The following is a 12,998-nucleotide window of genomic DNA, read 5'->3' on the forward strand; positions in this document are numbered from 1 at the left end:
CTAAATCTAGAAATGAGTATATCTCATGTCCTCTACAACATCCAATAGTGAATGGTAGAGGAAATGGATCTAATATTTTGGAGGCATTCAACTTTCTGTAGTTTATGCAGAATATAATCTTTCCATTCTTCTTGGGGACAATGACTATGGGTGATACCATTCTACTTTGTTTATCGAGTAGATGAATTCCACTCTCAATAGCTTATCTATTTCTTCCTTAACCTACTTGGTGTAGTTAGGATTCATTCTGTACCCACTTTGGCTTATTCGAATTGCATCCTCCTTCAAATTAGTCTTGTGCTGATAGAATATGGGATCAATTCCTTTCATGTCAGAGTAGTTCCATGCAAATATATCTTTGTACGATCTCAATAGCTCTAAGAGTTTATCTCTAAATTCCTAACTCAGTTTTACACTGACTTTGAGTGTTTTAGGCTCTTGATCATCTCCTAAGTTTATCTCTTCAAGATCATCTTCTTGCACTCTGATGTTATGCATCTTACATTTGTCTTCTTCTTGGTTGAGAGCAAACATGGTCTTCTCCTTCTCTACCTGTATCTCTATTATCCTGTCCTGAATGTTTTGACTATCTTGATTGTCTTCATTTTTTTCCCCATTTTGTTCTTTTTGATTTCGTTCATTCATTAGCATCTCAAGTTGAGTGACCAGGACTTCTAGATCATACCTCTGGGACAATCCACTCTATGTCTACTTCGAAGAGTGACAAAACAGGTCAGATTCTCTCTGAAGATCTTCTCTTCTTCATCGTCTTTCAACCCTTCCAGGTAGTTCACATCCTCTGCATGTATAGCCGGCTGGCTAGACTTATCTTGTCCTTCCTCCCTACAGCCAAGGTGCATACCTTTTTCTTTCCTTTTTGGAATGTAATCCTATCAGTTTGCTAGTTGTGTTTGATTCTTCCACTTTTGAGTTACGGTCTTCCCAATGATATGGGATATGCACCCACAATCTCAATCATCTTCGGGTCTATAAATATGGCAGTGAACATACATCCTTCCACTTCAATTTGCTCTCCTTTGATGATTCCAACTAGCTAAACCCTTCTTTGATCAACCATCCTTCTTTGATCAACCATCCTAATCTGGAACAGAGTAGCCTGCATTTTTATAATTCCTAGCTTCTTCGCCAAACTGTCTGATATATTATTGACTCTCGATCCTCTATCCAAGATGACTCATGACACCGTCTGCCCTCTTATTTTTATGGTAACTTCAAGAACAAATGTGTCGCAATTCTGAACTATTTTCACATTTCTACAATATGTAGTCGGATTCTCCATTTCTAGAATAGACACCCGCACTAGTTTTTCACTCGACGCTATTGCCTAGAGTAACTTATTGGGTACTAGATTCAACATTTCATCTAGTTTCATATTTAGCTTCATTTTTCTGAGATCCTCCCATAGGTCATATTCCTCCTCAGAGTTGCTGCTCCTCACCACAAACCACCACTGACTCAGTGTGGATGCTACAAGGTTTGTTGGGCTGGTCCAAACGCATTAGTAATGCCTTGAATTCTACTACATAATCTTCCTTAGTGACCCTTCTTCTAAGTCAGTCTTTGCAGCTTTTCTAGTACTTTAGTGGCATTCTTGTCTCTGCAAAATCTTTTCAAGAAGAGAGCTTTCTTCAGTTCCTCAAATGGCTGGAAGTGCTCTAGAACATACTGAGCGTACCACAGTTCAAGCTAGATTTGTTGCAAAGTACTCTATCTTTTGTGGAAATGGAGCTCTAGTGGCCAAGAACGTGGTCTCAAAGGTGAGGATGTGAGCATCTGGATCCTCCTCACTTTTTCCCTTAAGCTTTGGGTATTTCAAAGACATTCTTCCCAAACATACTTGTTCTTCTCCTTCTTGCCTCCTATTTTGGAGCTCTGGTTATTCTTCGTCTCCCTCTTGCCTCCTATTTTGGAGCTCTGGTTATTCTTCGTCTCCCTCCTTCTTGATCTTCTTGCCTCCTATTTTGGAGCTCTGGTTATTCTTCGTCTCCCTCTTGATCTCTCAAAGCTTCTTGATTCTATCATTCTTACTCTTGGCGGTGCAGAACCCTTTCTAGAAATCTTTTTGCATGATATGGCCGCCCTTTATTTCCTGAAGCCTCTGACTGCCTGCAGTGGTACCGCATTGCTTTGCTCAAATTTCCCTCATTCTCCATGCACCATACATTGCACTCAATTGCTCACACATGAACATACCCGACACCATGACGTGCATATTTCCTCTAGTGATCTACCCCAACTAGCTCCTCCTCTACACTAGGAGTGTTATAGGAGAACATGCATACTATACACACAAGCACAATTCAAGATTCCTATGCTAGACTAACCCCTTATATTCCGTGGTGTTACAAATGGGAAGTGGCTTGCTAGTGGTGGTGGCTAGTGTTGCAAATGCATGTGAAGTCAGCATTTTTGAATAGCCATCTCAAAAGAAGGAGGTTTATCTGGCATACCCACCCAAGTTTAAGATACCCATTTTAGAAAACAAAGTGTATAAACTCCTAGAGACATTGTATAGGCTAAAAGAGGGCCCTCGGGCATGGTACCAATGGGTAGATGCTTTCTTTGTAAGTATTGGTCTTTTTAAAAGCTCGTTAGATGAAAATTTATATATTTTCTCTTAGCAAGGAAGGTACATGATCATTTCCCTAAAGTGGACTATGGGGAATGAAGACAAGTTCTAGAAAACACATGATATTTTCTCTAAGCAGGGAAGGCATATGATCATTGTCCTAAAGTGAACAATGGGGAACCATGTGAAGAGAAGGTCTGGCAAACACACGAGACGTTAAGCTCAAAGTTTGATGTGACAGACCTTGGTCTTATGCATTTTTGTTTAGGGTTGGCAAGAGTCAAATGGAATCTTTATTTTTCAACAAAACCATATGCACAAGAAATTTTAAAGACATTTGGTATGGTTGAGTGCAAGTCACTGGTTACACCCATGGAGGTTGATGTAAAGTTGTATGTGGATATGACAAAGTATAGGAAGTTAGTGGGGGAGTTTGATGCTTCTCCACTAACGGACTTTGAAGGAGTACATGAAGTTGGTCAGAATCACATGGCCTTACAGCAGCTTTGCAGTTGGTTTCCTTATAGCAGGTTCTCAAATCAACCCCAAGAGAGCCACTTTGCTAGAGGCAAGGATACATAGGTGTTGAAATACATCAAAGGTACCATTAAGTATGGCATTACTTACAAAGCCAGCAATTCCTTGCTTGGATTTTGGGACTCAGATTAGGTAGGAGATTAGTAAGCAATCTGTTTGTGGGTTTGTGGTTGAGAAATATATTTGTGGTTACTGTTTTCTTATTGGGTCTAGAATTACATCTTGGATCAGAAAGAAGTAGCCTACAATGGCACTTCCTTCTACATAGGCTATGTATAAGGTAGCATGCTTTGCTTTATGTGAAGCAGTCTAGTTGAGAAGGATCTTAGGAGACATGGATGTTACTCAAAAGGGAGTGACAATTTTGTTGCGCGACAATTAGAGTTGCATGGCTATAGCCAAGAACCTAGTGTTTCATGCTTGCAAAAAGCACATTGAGATAAATTATCATTACGAATGAAGAGGTGGAGCTTGTCTATTGCTTGATAACAGAGAATTATGTAGATATTTTTACAAAGGCTCTGTGGGAAAGATTTGCTAGAGAACCATACATTGACTCAGCATTGGGACCAAAGAGGTAGTTCACCTACATGTTAGAAAATAATTTGCTCAATGCTCCACCCTTGTATTGTTTCTGTGGGTACAAATGCACTCTATCTTGTAAGGCCCTTTTACGAGAGGAATAGCACTTTTGGTGTTGTTGAGCACCCAGGCACTCAACTGTTCCCACTTTAAACAATGTGGATGGTGTGGCATAGATTGTTAGGAACAATAAAATATTGTAAGTTTCAATTTCATATTGCACATTGAGTATGTCAAAATCACATTTTAATATCTAAACCTGAATTCTACCCCTCTATTTATACAATATTCTGGCAGTAAAAATCACACTAAGAGTAGAGAGACTCACTCGGGGCCTCATATCATAATCATGCTTAGCTATTCCATCATCTTTCCTCTATTTCACTAGATCTATGCTTACACAAGAAAAAGTGAATGATTTCACCAAGTGTTTTCCATTACATAAGGAAAGTGAAAGATTCCTCCAAGTGTTCTCCCTTTATAATTTTCACAAGCAAGGTCACACCAAGGCTCAACAAAATGTCTTGACTTCTCGATTATGAAGATAATTCCTTTAACCTCATTCATAATTGTTGACCTAGATTACTTATCCCAAGTTTCTTATTCTAAAATACAATTTGGTCTCATTTTAAAAAGTATCAACACAAACTCTGCCACCCGCTTTCTAGTGTTTATTGATCCTTTTTCCATAGGTTCAATCTAGTCCCATCCAATCCCATGGATCTATCCTTCTACCTTACCACCACTAGACCTGTGAAGCTGGTATAAACTCACACACCCATAATTGAAATAGCCATTTTCCTCATACACACCACTTAAACAAGTTCACGCGTGCACTCCTTTGAAAACAATCCCTTCATAAAAACATAACATTATTTCGTCAATGGCATCGCCTACTATGGGTAGATAATTAAGCGCCTATGGGTGGGCACCTCTATGGGCATGAAAAAACAATAACTATAAGAGAATATTGGGCCCAAGTTCAATAAAAAAAAAAGCCATAACATTATACAAATTTTTTGCATATCATACATAATTCCAAATGTCTAATCACATAACACAAGGTAACACATCAATGTCACATCATCAACATATATCTCCGTGCAACACGACCATGATCCTTAGGTAGGACGGCATGCACCATTGTGGACGATTGTGCTCACACCAAAGAAGCTTGTATATCTCATTGTCACAGGACCCTTTAATCTTCTTGAAGTGAATAATTAAAAACTCATAAATTATATCAAATATTGAAACAACTACTTGAATTAAATTAAAAATTAAAGCACACAACAAAACATAAGGCAAGAGAAAGAAAAACATCACCATCAACACAAGACTGGGTGCAATCTCCCCCCCCCCCCCAATGTGAGTGGCTTCTTCTCGCGTGGGGATTTTTGATATATTCCAAAAGTAGGCTTTTAGCCAAAAATAAAGTACATATTTATATTTGGACTTTGCCATTAAATTAGCCTTTGTCCTCAAGCCTTCTAAGGTTTGCACAATTTTCTAATACAATAATCTAACTTGTGCACATTACAAAATAAATCAACTAATGCTCACACGCACACCACAATGATGTCAAGTAACATGGATCATAACAGTCCCCCCTGTTGTTGGGAAGCAACTGTCCTCAATTGCGCAATCAATGAGTGGATGGCTTCATGGCACAAGTGGAGGACAAGATCATCACATTAAACAGTTTTTCTGAAAATAAAACCAAACAAGTGAACGCATGTGAAATGGATCTAAGTGTCCCATTCCACACAGAGGTACCTTCCACATACAAACACCAACTAGTGAAAGATAGAAGACATAGATGCGTGTAGTGTAGCCATGTGAAACCAAACTAATGTCCCATACCATAGATTAATTCCACACGACACTACCTTAAGAACAGAAGTTTGAGATGGAGTAGCTAATTCTCTCTGAAAGTTTCATTCCGACACAACTTTTCTCTATCCTCAAATTTAGACTACAAGTCTTATTCCAAAAATGAATTAGGTCGAAATGGAAATTCTTATCAACTTAAGATTGAAAAATAATCACTTACATTACTGTGAATAACTTGATGAATTCTCTGGATTTATTTTTGATCTTAATCTTGTAATTGTCTAACTAAATTCAAAAATTATGATCTTTGAATAGGTTTATAATTCTTGAATTTGTGAATCTTACTTGTAAACAATGAAATCTAAAGGAGATCTTGATCTTAAGCTTAATCTTAAACTTGAAATCAGAACTTGAAGAAAGATGGACATCTTGCGCCCTAGTTGATAGCAAGAACTTGATATACTAGTAATGAATCTTGGCTTGGATTCGAATACTTGAATGGACGAAAATTGAGAGATTAGTCTTTAGTTAAATCATAATTACAATTCTTGAATAAATCTTATTCTTAAGGGGTTTAAATCTTGTGGTTGATATATCTTTGACTTAGAGCAATTCTTGGTCTAGAAAGAATCTTGTACTCGAATAGATCTTAAACTAGAACACTTGAAAATTTAGACAAAACTTTACTTGAATTGGTATAAACTTTGTAATTGTAATTGGCATACAACTTAGGCTTGGATTCTAGTCACTTGAGAGCTATATCTTTACTTTTCTCATCACTAGTCGATGGTTAAGCAATTGATAACTTGAATCAAAGAGTGGAGAAACTTGCTTGGATCTTAAATCTTTAAAATTGGTCTTAATCTTCTATGAAATGTCTAGCAGTCATTTTTACTTGAATTTCGGCAACTAGATCTTGAAGATAACTTTTGCTAATCTTGTCTCGATCTTTCTAGTTAGGTCAGGGTGTCTAAAATTCTTTTTGGGATCTAAAGTTTTCTAAAATTTTATAACTAGGTCTGGAAGGAAAGAATATTCAGAAGACAGATACAAAAGCAAACAAGAAATTGTATACAATAAATATTTTTTAACACATACCTCCATCTTTGGTTAATGTGTCGAGTGCGTTAACCTCTTTGGTGTCAAGCGTGTCCTTTGGTGCAATTTGGTTCTTCTTTTTAGTTGGGCAAGATTTAGCATAATGTCCCATCATCTTACACCTAAAACACTTGACAATAGACAACTTGGATACGATGTCATTGGTCGTGCTATGCATGTCAGATACTTCCACAGTTCTAACTTTCTTCTTAATATATTTGTTCATTCTAGACAGACGTTGTTCAATCTTTCTTTGAAAGTTGTCACGATGCTCTCGTTCTTTATTCAAAATAATATGGAGAGAATCAACCTGTTCCTGAATAGTAGGACGGTGTGAATATTCGCCCATTTCCTGACAATTAAAAGGAATAGGAAAAATTAAAACAAAAGAAAAGATAGGGTTTCTTATCTCATATGTAACGTCGAGCTAGATGTGAGTCCTGCTAGGTTAGCTCAATCTATATCAAGCTATTGCCCAAAGGGTAAAATAAAGGTGGTAAACCATTTTGAGAAAACCATGAAACCTCTCTCAAAATTGAAAAGCGGTTTTGCTAAATTCTTGACCTCTTTGTGATCTGTCTGTATGGATGGGTTTCAAAATTGATAGCCAATCCTGCTTAGCTTTCCAATTGCTAAACCATTGAAGGAGGAAGCAATCTATAATGGACGGTGTATAATTCACCAAGAGCTAATTTATAGAGAAATAAGCTCTCTGAGAGAAAAATTTTGAAATTGATCTTTTGAGAACAAAATTTTTATATCTTCTTTCACCAAAATCACGGCCAAGAAAATTTTAGAAGCTTGGGATTTTATTTATTTTGCCTTTTTCTTTTCTCTCCCAAACGATAGTCGACGGCCTGCGCATCTCGTGAAGGGCATCAATTTGCGCTATATATAAAAGATTTGTGAGCTTTTGCGCTATACATGAAAGACTATATTCTAAAAAGAAAATTTGGAATAATCCCGAGAAGCTAGAAAGGGAAAAATCTTGAGAAGACCTTGCCATGATATATGTGGCTAGAGGAATTCAACTTCCTTGGAGCTTTGATTGGAGAGTTGTGATGTCTTATCAAGCTTGTGATGATATACACTATTTCAGATGCAAATATAATGCATGTTGCTTGAATCTATGTCTTAAATTTACTGTTTGGATATTGTATTCATGTAATGCATATGTGTTGTTTGTTTGTGGAAGCTATGAAGGTTATTGGCCATACGTGGTTCCTGACATCGGTACCTAGAGTGTTTGTGCTTTTGGGATAGGTGACAATTGGTAGAAGTGTCTCCTAGGATAATAGAACATGTGTTGAGGTAGATGTGAGTGTTATGATCCATGTTATTTGACGGATGATAGTCATGGTCATTTATTATTTGACGGGGGGATGTCCGAGTATTTTTACTAGTCAGTAATGGATGGATTTCCATGTGTGGGTGGACTCCCACATGTATTTGGTGATATTTTGGTATTTTATTTATATTTTTATAATGCCTATTTCTCAAGAACACGTTTGGATTGATTGATGTGATGTCAATTGATTGTTATTGATGTGGTTTATGTTTATGAGTTTAGGTGATGAGGTGTGCAAGGGTACCGACTTAGGTGTTGCATAGTGCGAGGATATCGATTTAGGTGTTGCACAGTGCGCGAGGGTACCGATTTAGGTGTACTTGCACAGATGGTGGATTGAGTCGTGGCGTGTGGACAGATCTCATTATTATATTCACAATATTTTGTGGCTGTATGATGGTATTTGATATTATTTTGACATCATTGTGATGTGCGTGCGAGCATTAGTTGATTTATCTTGTAATGTGCATATATGCACAAGTTAGATTATTGTATTGAAAAATTGTGCAAACCTTAGAAGGCTTGAGGACAAAGGCTAATTTAATGGCAAAGTCCAAATATGAATGTGTACTTTATTTTTGGCTAAAAGCCTACTTTTGGAATATATCAAAAATACCAACGCGAGAAGAAGCCACTCACATTGGGGGGGGGGAGATTGCACCTAGTCTTGTGTTGCCTTGTGTTGATGGTGATGTTTTTCTTTCTCTTGCCTTATGTTTTGTTGTGTGCTTTAATTTTTAATTTAATTCAAGTAGTTGTTTTAATATTTGATATAATTTATGAGTTTTTGATCATTCGCTTCAAAAAGATTAAAGGGTCCCGTGTCAGTGGTATCAAAGCTTTGGTGTAATTTAAATTTCTTGAAGGCGGTCAAAAGAGGTAAAATAGACAAAAACAAAGGTGATTTTGGTATTTTTGTTTGAATTTAAATTAAAGAAGAACACGTTTAGGGATTTTTGTTTATGTATGGATGAAAGTAAGCTTGTCTTTAACCATTGGGTAACCAATCTCCATCAAGCTATTGCCCAAAGGGTAAAATAAAGGTGGTAAACCATTCTGAGAAAACCATGAAACCTCTCTCAAAATTGAAAAGCGGTTTTGCTAAATTCTTGACCTCTTTATGATCTGTATGTTTCAAAATTATCCTACTTAGCTTTCCAATTGCTAAACCATTGAGGGAGGAAGCAATCTATAATGGACGGTGTATAATTCACCACCAAGAGCTAATTTATAGAGAAATAAGCTCTCTAAGAGAAAAATTCTGAAATTGATCTTTTGAGAACAAAATTTTTATATCTTCGTTCACCAAAATCACGGCCAAGAAAATTTTAGAAGCTTGGGATTTTATTTTATTTTTCCTTTTTCTTTTCTCTCCCAACGACGGTCGACGGCCTGCGCATCGTGAAGGGCAGCGATTTGCGCTATAAATAAAAGCTTTGTGAGATTTTGCATTCAACCCACATTAAAAAAAAAAGGGTTCTCCCTCAAATCTTGGCCGGCTCTGCGCGAAATCCAGGAGGCGCTGATTTTCTTTAAAAAAAAGCCTTCGGAGAGAAGGAAGTAACAAGTTGAAGAAGGAGGGCCGAAGAAATAAATCTAAGATGCACAAGCTTGAGGCTCTCAATCAACGGCAGAAAGAAGTTTTCCAATGCACGACGGTAGTCAGCATGAGAAAAAAGTTTTGCAATGCAAGATAGAAGAAGTTGCTACGGCCATGCATCGCTTAAAGGATATTTTGAAGTCAAAGAAGTCTTCTTCCAAAAAGCCTGGGGGGATGAGGTAGACAGGCTAATGAAAAGAGTTTGCGGGCTTGATCATGAACTGGAAGCTCACAGCAATTAGCCAAAGAACTTGTGAAACTTTAAGTATGATGGAGTCTTTCCCATGCAAACCACAGAGTTCACAACATGCAGCGCCGCATTTTTGTTTGGGCTTCATCACCTTCTTTTGGCTCAGCCAGGTTGTTGCATAAGATAATCTAAGCCATTTGCCTGCTGCAGCGTTCAAGCATAGCAGACGTAGTAGAACAGACGTCCAAGCATAGCTTCAACTCTCTTCACCACAAGCTACAGCGTAAGACTTTGAGCTCCGTCTGGAGAAGACAAGCGATTGGGCAACTCCGCAGATCATCTTGTTCTCTCTCTACAGGGCGATTTCCCTTTCAGTGCAGCATTCAGCGTACGTAGTAGCGTTTCAACTGGGCACTACGCTTTGAGAAGCGAATCGACTGGGCAACTCCGCAGATCCTCTTGTTCTCTCTCTACTACTACAGGGCGATTTCCCGTTTAGTGCAGCATTCAACATTCAGTGTAGTAGCATCCTCCCCTCCATCGTAGAGCAGCGTTTCAGCCAACGTGACCTCAAGCCGCAGCAGTCGTCGAAGCTGACATCTACTTTAGTTTAAGAAAAGAAAACCAGCACAGCAGACCATCATCGCGTCCCTCGTAGAGCATTGATCAAAGGATCGATTTAGTAAGTTCGAAGTTGCTTGCGCAGATCATCATCGCAGTGCATCTATAATATAAAAAAAAGTTTTAAAAAAAGAGAGAGAGGTAGCTTTATCGAGCTAAGTATAAAAAAAAGTAAAAAAAAAAGAGAGAGGTAGCTTTATCGAGCTTAGCTCTCAGAGTAAAGCCAGGGTCACCAAGCCTGCCATCTCCACAGGCTCATCACAGCAGGGAGCTTGGCGTCATTGAGTGTGCAGCTCTCAGCTGAAGGCTAGCAAGGCAATCTAAGCTTGACTCCACAACATGAGGAGAGGGGAAAAAACGATTTTGAGCCAAGAAAAGACAAAGGGCGCCTATTTCCACCTAGGGCTTTTTTTTACTCATCCTTTTTTCACACCCCTTGTCCAGCCCCTTTGTCCACACTCTCCAGGCCTTTCCCAGTGGACAGATTTGGGCTCATACACATTTGCAAGAGGCTAATCACGCGCAGCACGGAACAGATTTGAGTTTATGGCTTGTTTACACACTGCGTGATAGGTTTGCATGCATTGAGGCATTGGTTGGACACGTATCGAGTATTGTTGGGTGGTATTCATGCTCGCACCCTACAGTTGCATTTGATTTGAGCATGTTAGTGGTGTTCACGCGCAATCAGGGCCTATTCTTAAAACTACATTTGCATTTGATTTGAGCGTGTTAATGGTGTCCATGCACGGTCATGGATACTTCTGAGGATGATGATGATGTTCTTGATGTGGCCATAGATGATTATATGGGTGATGACACAACATAGAGGATGTAGTGCATGTTTTGGATCGTGCTTCTATTCACATCGACGTAGTGGATCATGTCTTCGATTGTTCAAGTGGTGCTTTAGTGGATGACGGCATTGGTTCATGCTTGAACTTGCACGACGGTGACTTCGAGCTATGTTCTTTTGGCTTGCACAGGTGTTGACGAGCCTATGTTCTTTGGGGCTAGGACATTTTCTATGGGTGGCACATCATTCTGATGCACCTATAGCACATCTCAAATCATGGCATACATGGTGGTTCTTTTGCACTGAGACCATTCCACATTCCTGCTAGGAGTGTTGATTCCACTTGATGGATACCTCGGGTGTCGTATTCACACCATGGTTGTGTGAACGGGATTACGATCTTTCCCTTCAACCCTAGTGCTACCAACATCAATATTGAGGATCCCTGACGTGTACCTTACCTATCCGTTTGATCCTAGAGGATACACGACTAGCTTCACCATCAACGTTGGGAGATTGCACCTAGTCTTGTGTTGCCTTGTGTTGATGGTGATGTTTTTCTTTCTCTTGCCTTATGTTTTGCTGTGTGCTTTAATTTTTAATTTAATTCAAGTAGTTGTTTTAATATTTGATATAATTTATGAGTTTTTGATTATTCGCTTCAAAAAGATTAAAGGGTCCCGTGTCAGTGGTATCAGAGCTTTGGTGTAATTTAAATTTCTTGAAGGCGGTCAAAAGAGGTGAAATAGACAAAAACAGAGGTGATTTTGATATTTTTGTTTGAATTTAAATTAAAGAAGAACACGTTTAGGGATTTTTGTTTATGTATGGATGAAAGTAAGCTTGTCTTTAACCATTGGGTAACCAATCTCCATCAAGCTATTGCCCAAAAGGTAAAGTAAAGGTGGTAAACCATTCTGAGAAAACCATGAAACCTCTCTCAAAATTGAAAAGCGGTTTTGCTAAATTTTTGACCTCTTTATGATCTGTATGTTTCAAAATTATCCTACTTAGCTTTCTAATTGCTAAACCATTGAGGGAGGAAGCAATCTATAATGGACGGTGTATAATTCACCACCAAGAGCTAATTTATAGAGAAATAAGCTCTCTAAGAGAAAAATTCTGAAATTGATCTTTTGAGAACAAAATTTTTATATCTTCTTTCACCAAAATCACGGCCAAGAAAATTTTAGAAGCTTGGGATTTTATTTTATTTTTCCTTTTTCTTTTCTCTCCCAACGACGGTCGACGGCCAGCGCATCGTGAAGGGCAGCGATTTGCGCTATAAATAAAAGCTTTGTGAGATTTTGCATTCAACCCACATTAAAAAAAAAGGTTCTCCCTCAAATCTTGGCCGGCTCTGCGCGAAATCCAGGAGGCGCTGATTTTCTTTTAAAAAAAGCCTTCGGAGAGAAGGAAGTAACAAGTTGAAGAAGGAGGGCCGAAGAAATAAATCTAAGATGCACAAGCTTGAGGCTCTCAATCAACGGCAGAAAGAAGTTTTCCAATGCACGACGGTAGTCAGCATGAGAAAAAAGTTTTGCAATGCAAGATAGAAGAAGTTGCTACGGCCATGCATCGCTTAAAGGATATTTTGAAGTCAAAGAAGTCTTCTTCCAAAAAGCCTGGGGGGATGAGGTAGACAGGCTAATGAAAAGAGTTTGCGGGCTTGATCATGAACCGGAAGCTCACAGCAATTAGCCAAAGAACTTGTGAAACTTTAAGTATGATGGAGTCCTTCCCATGCAAACCACAGAGTTCACAACATGCAGCGCCGCATTTTTGTTTGGGCCTCATCACCTT

Source organism: Cibotium barometz, chromosome 3 (genome assembly GCF_041138505.1).
Source record: "Cibotium barometz isolate CiBa-2024 chromosome 3, ASM4113850v1, whole genome shotgun sequence".
Taxonomy (NCBI): domain Eukaryota; kingdom Viridiplantae; phylum Streptophyta; class Polypodiopsida; order Cyatheales; family Cibotiaceae; genus Cibotium; species Cibotium barometz.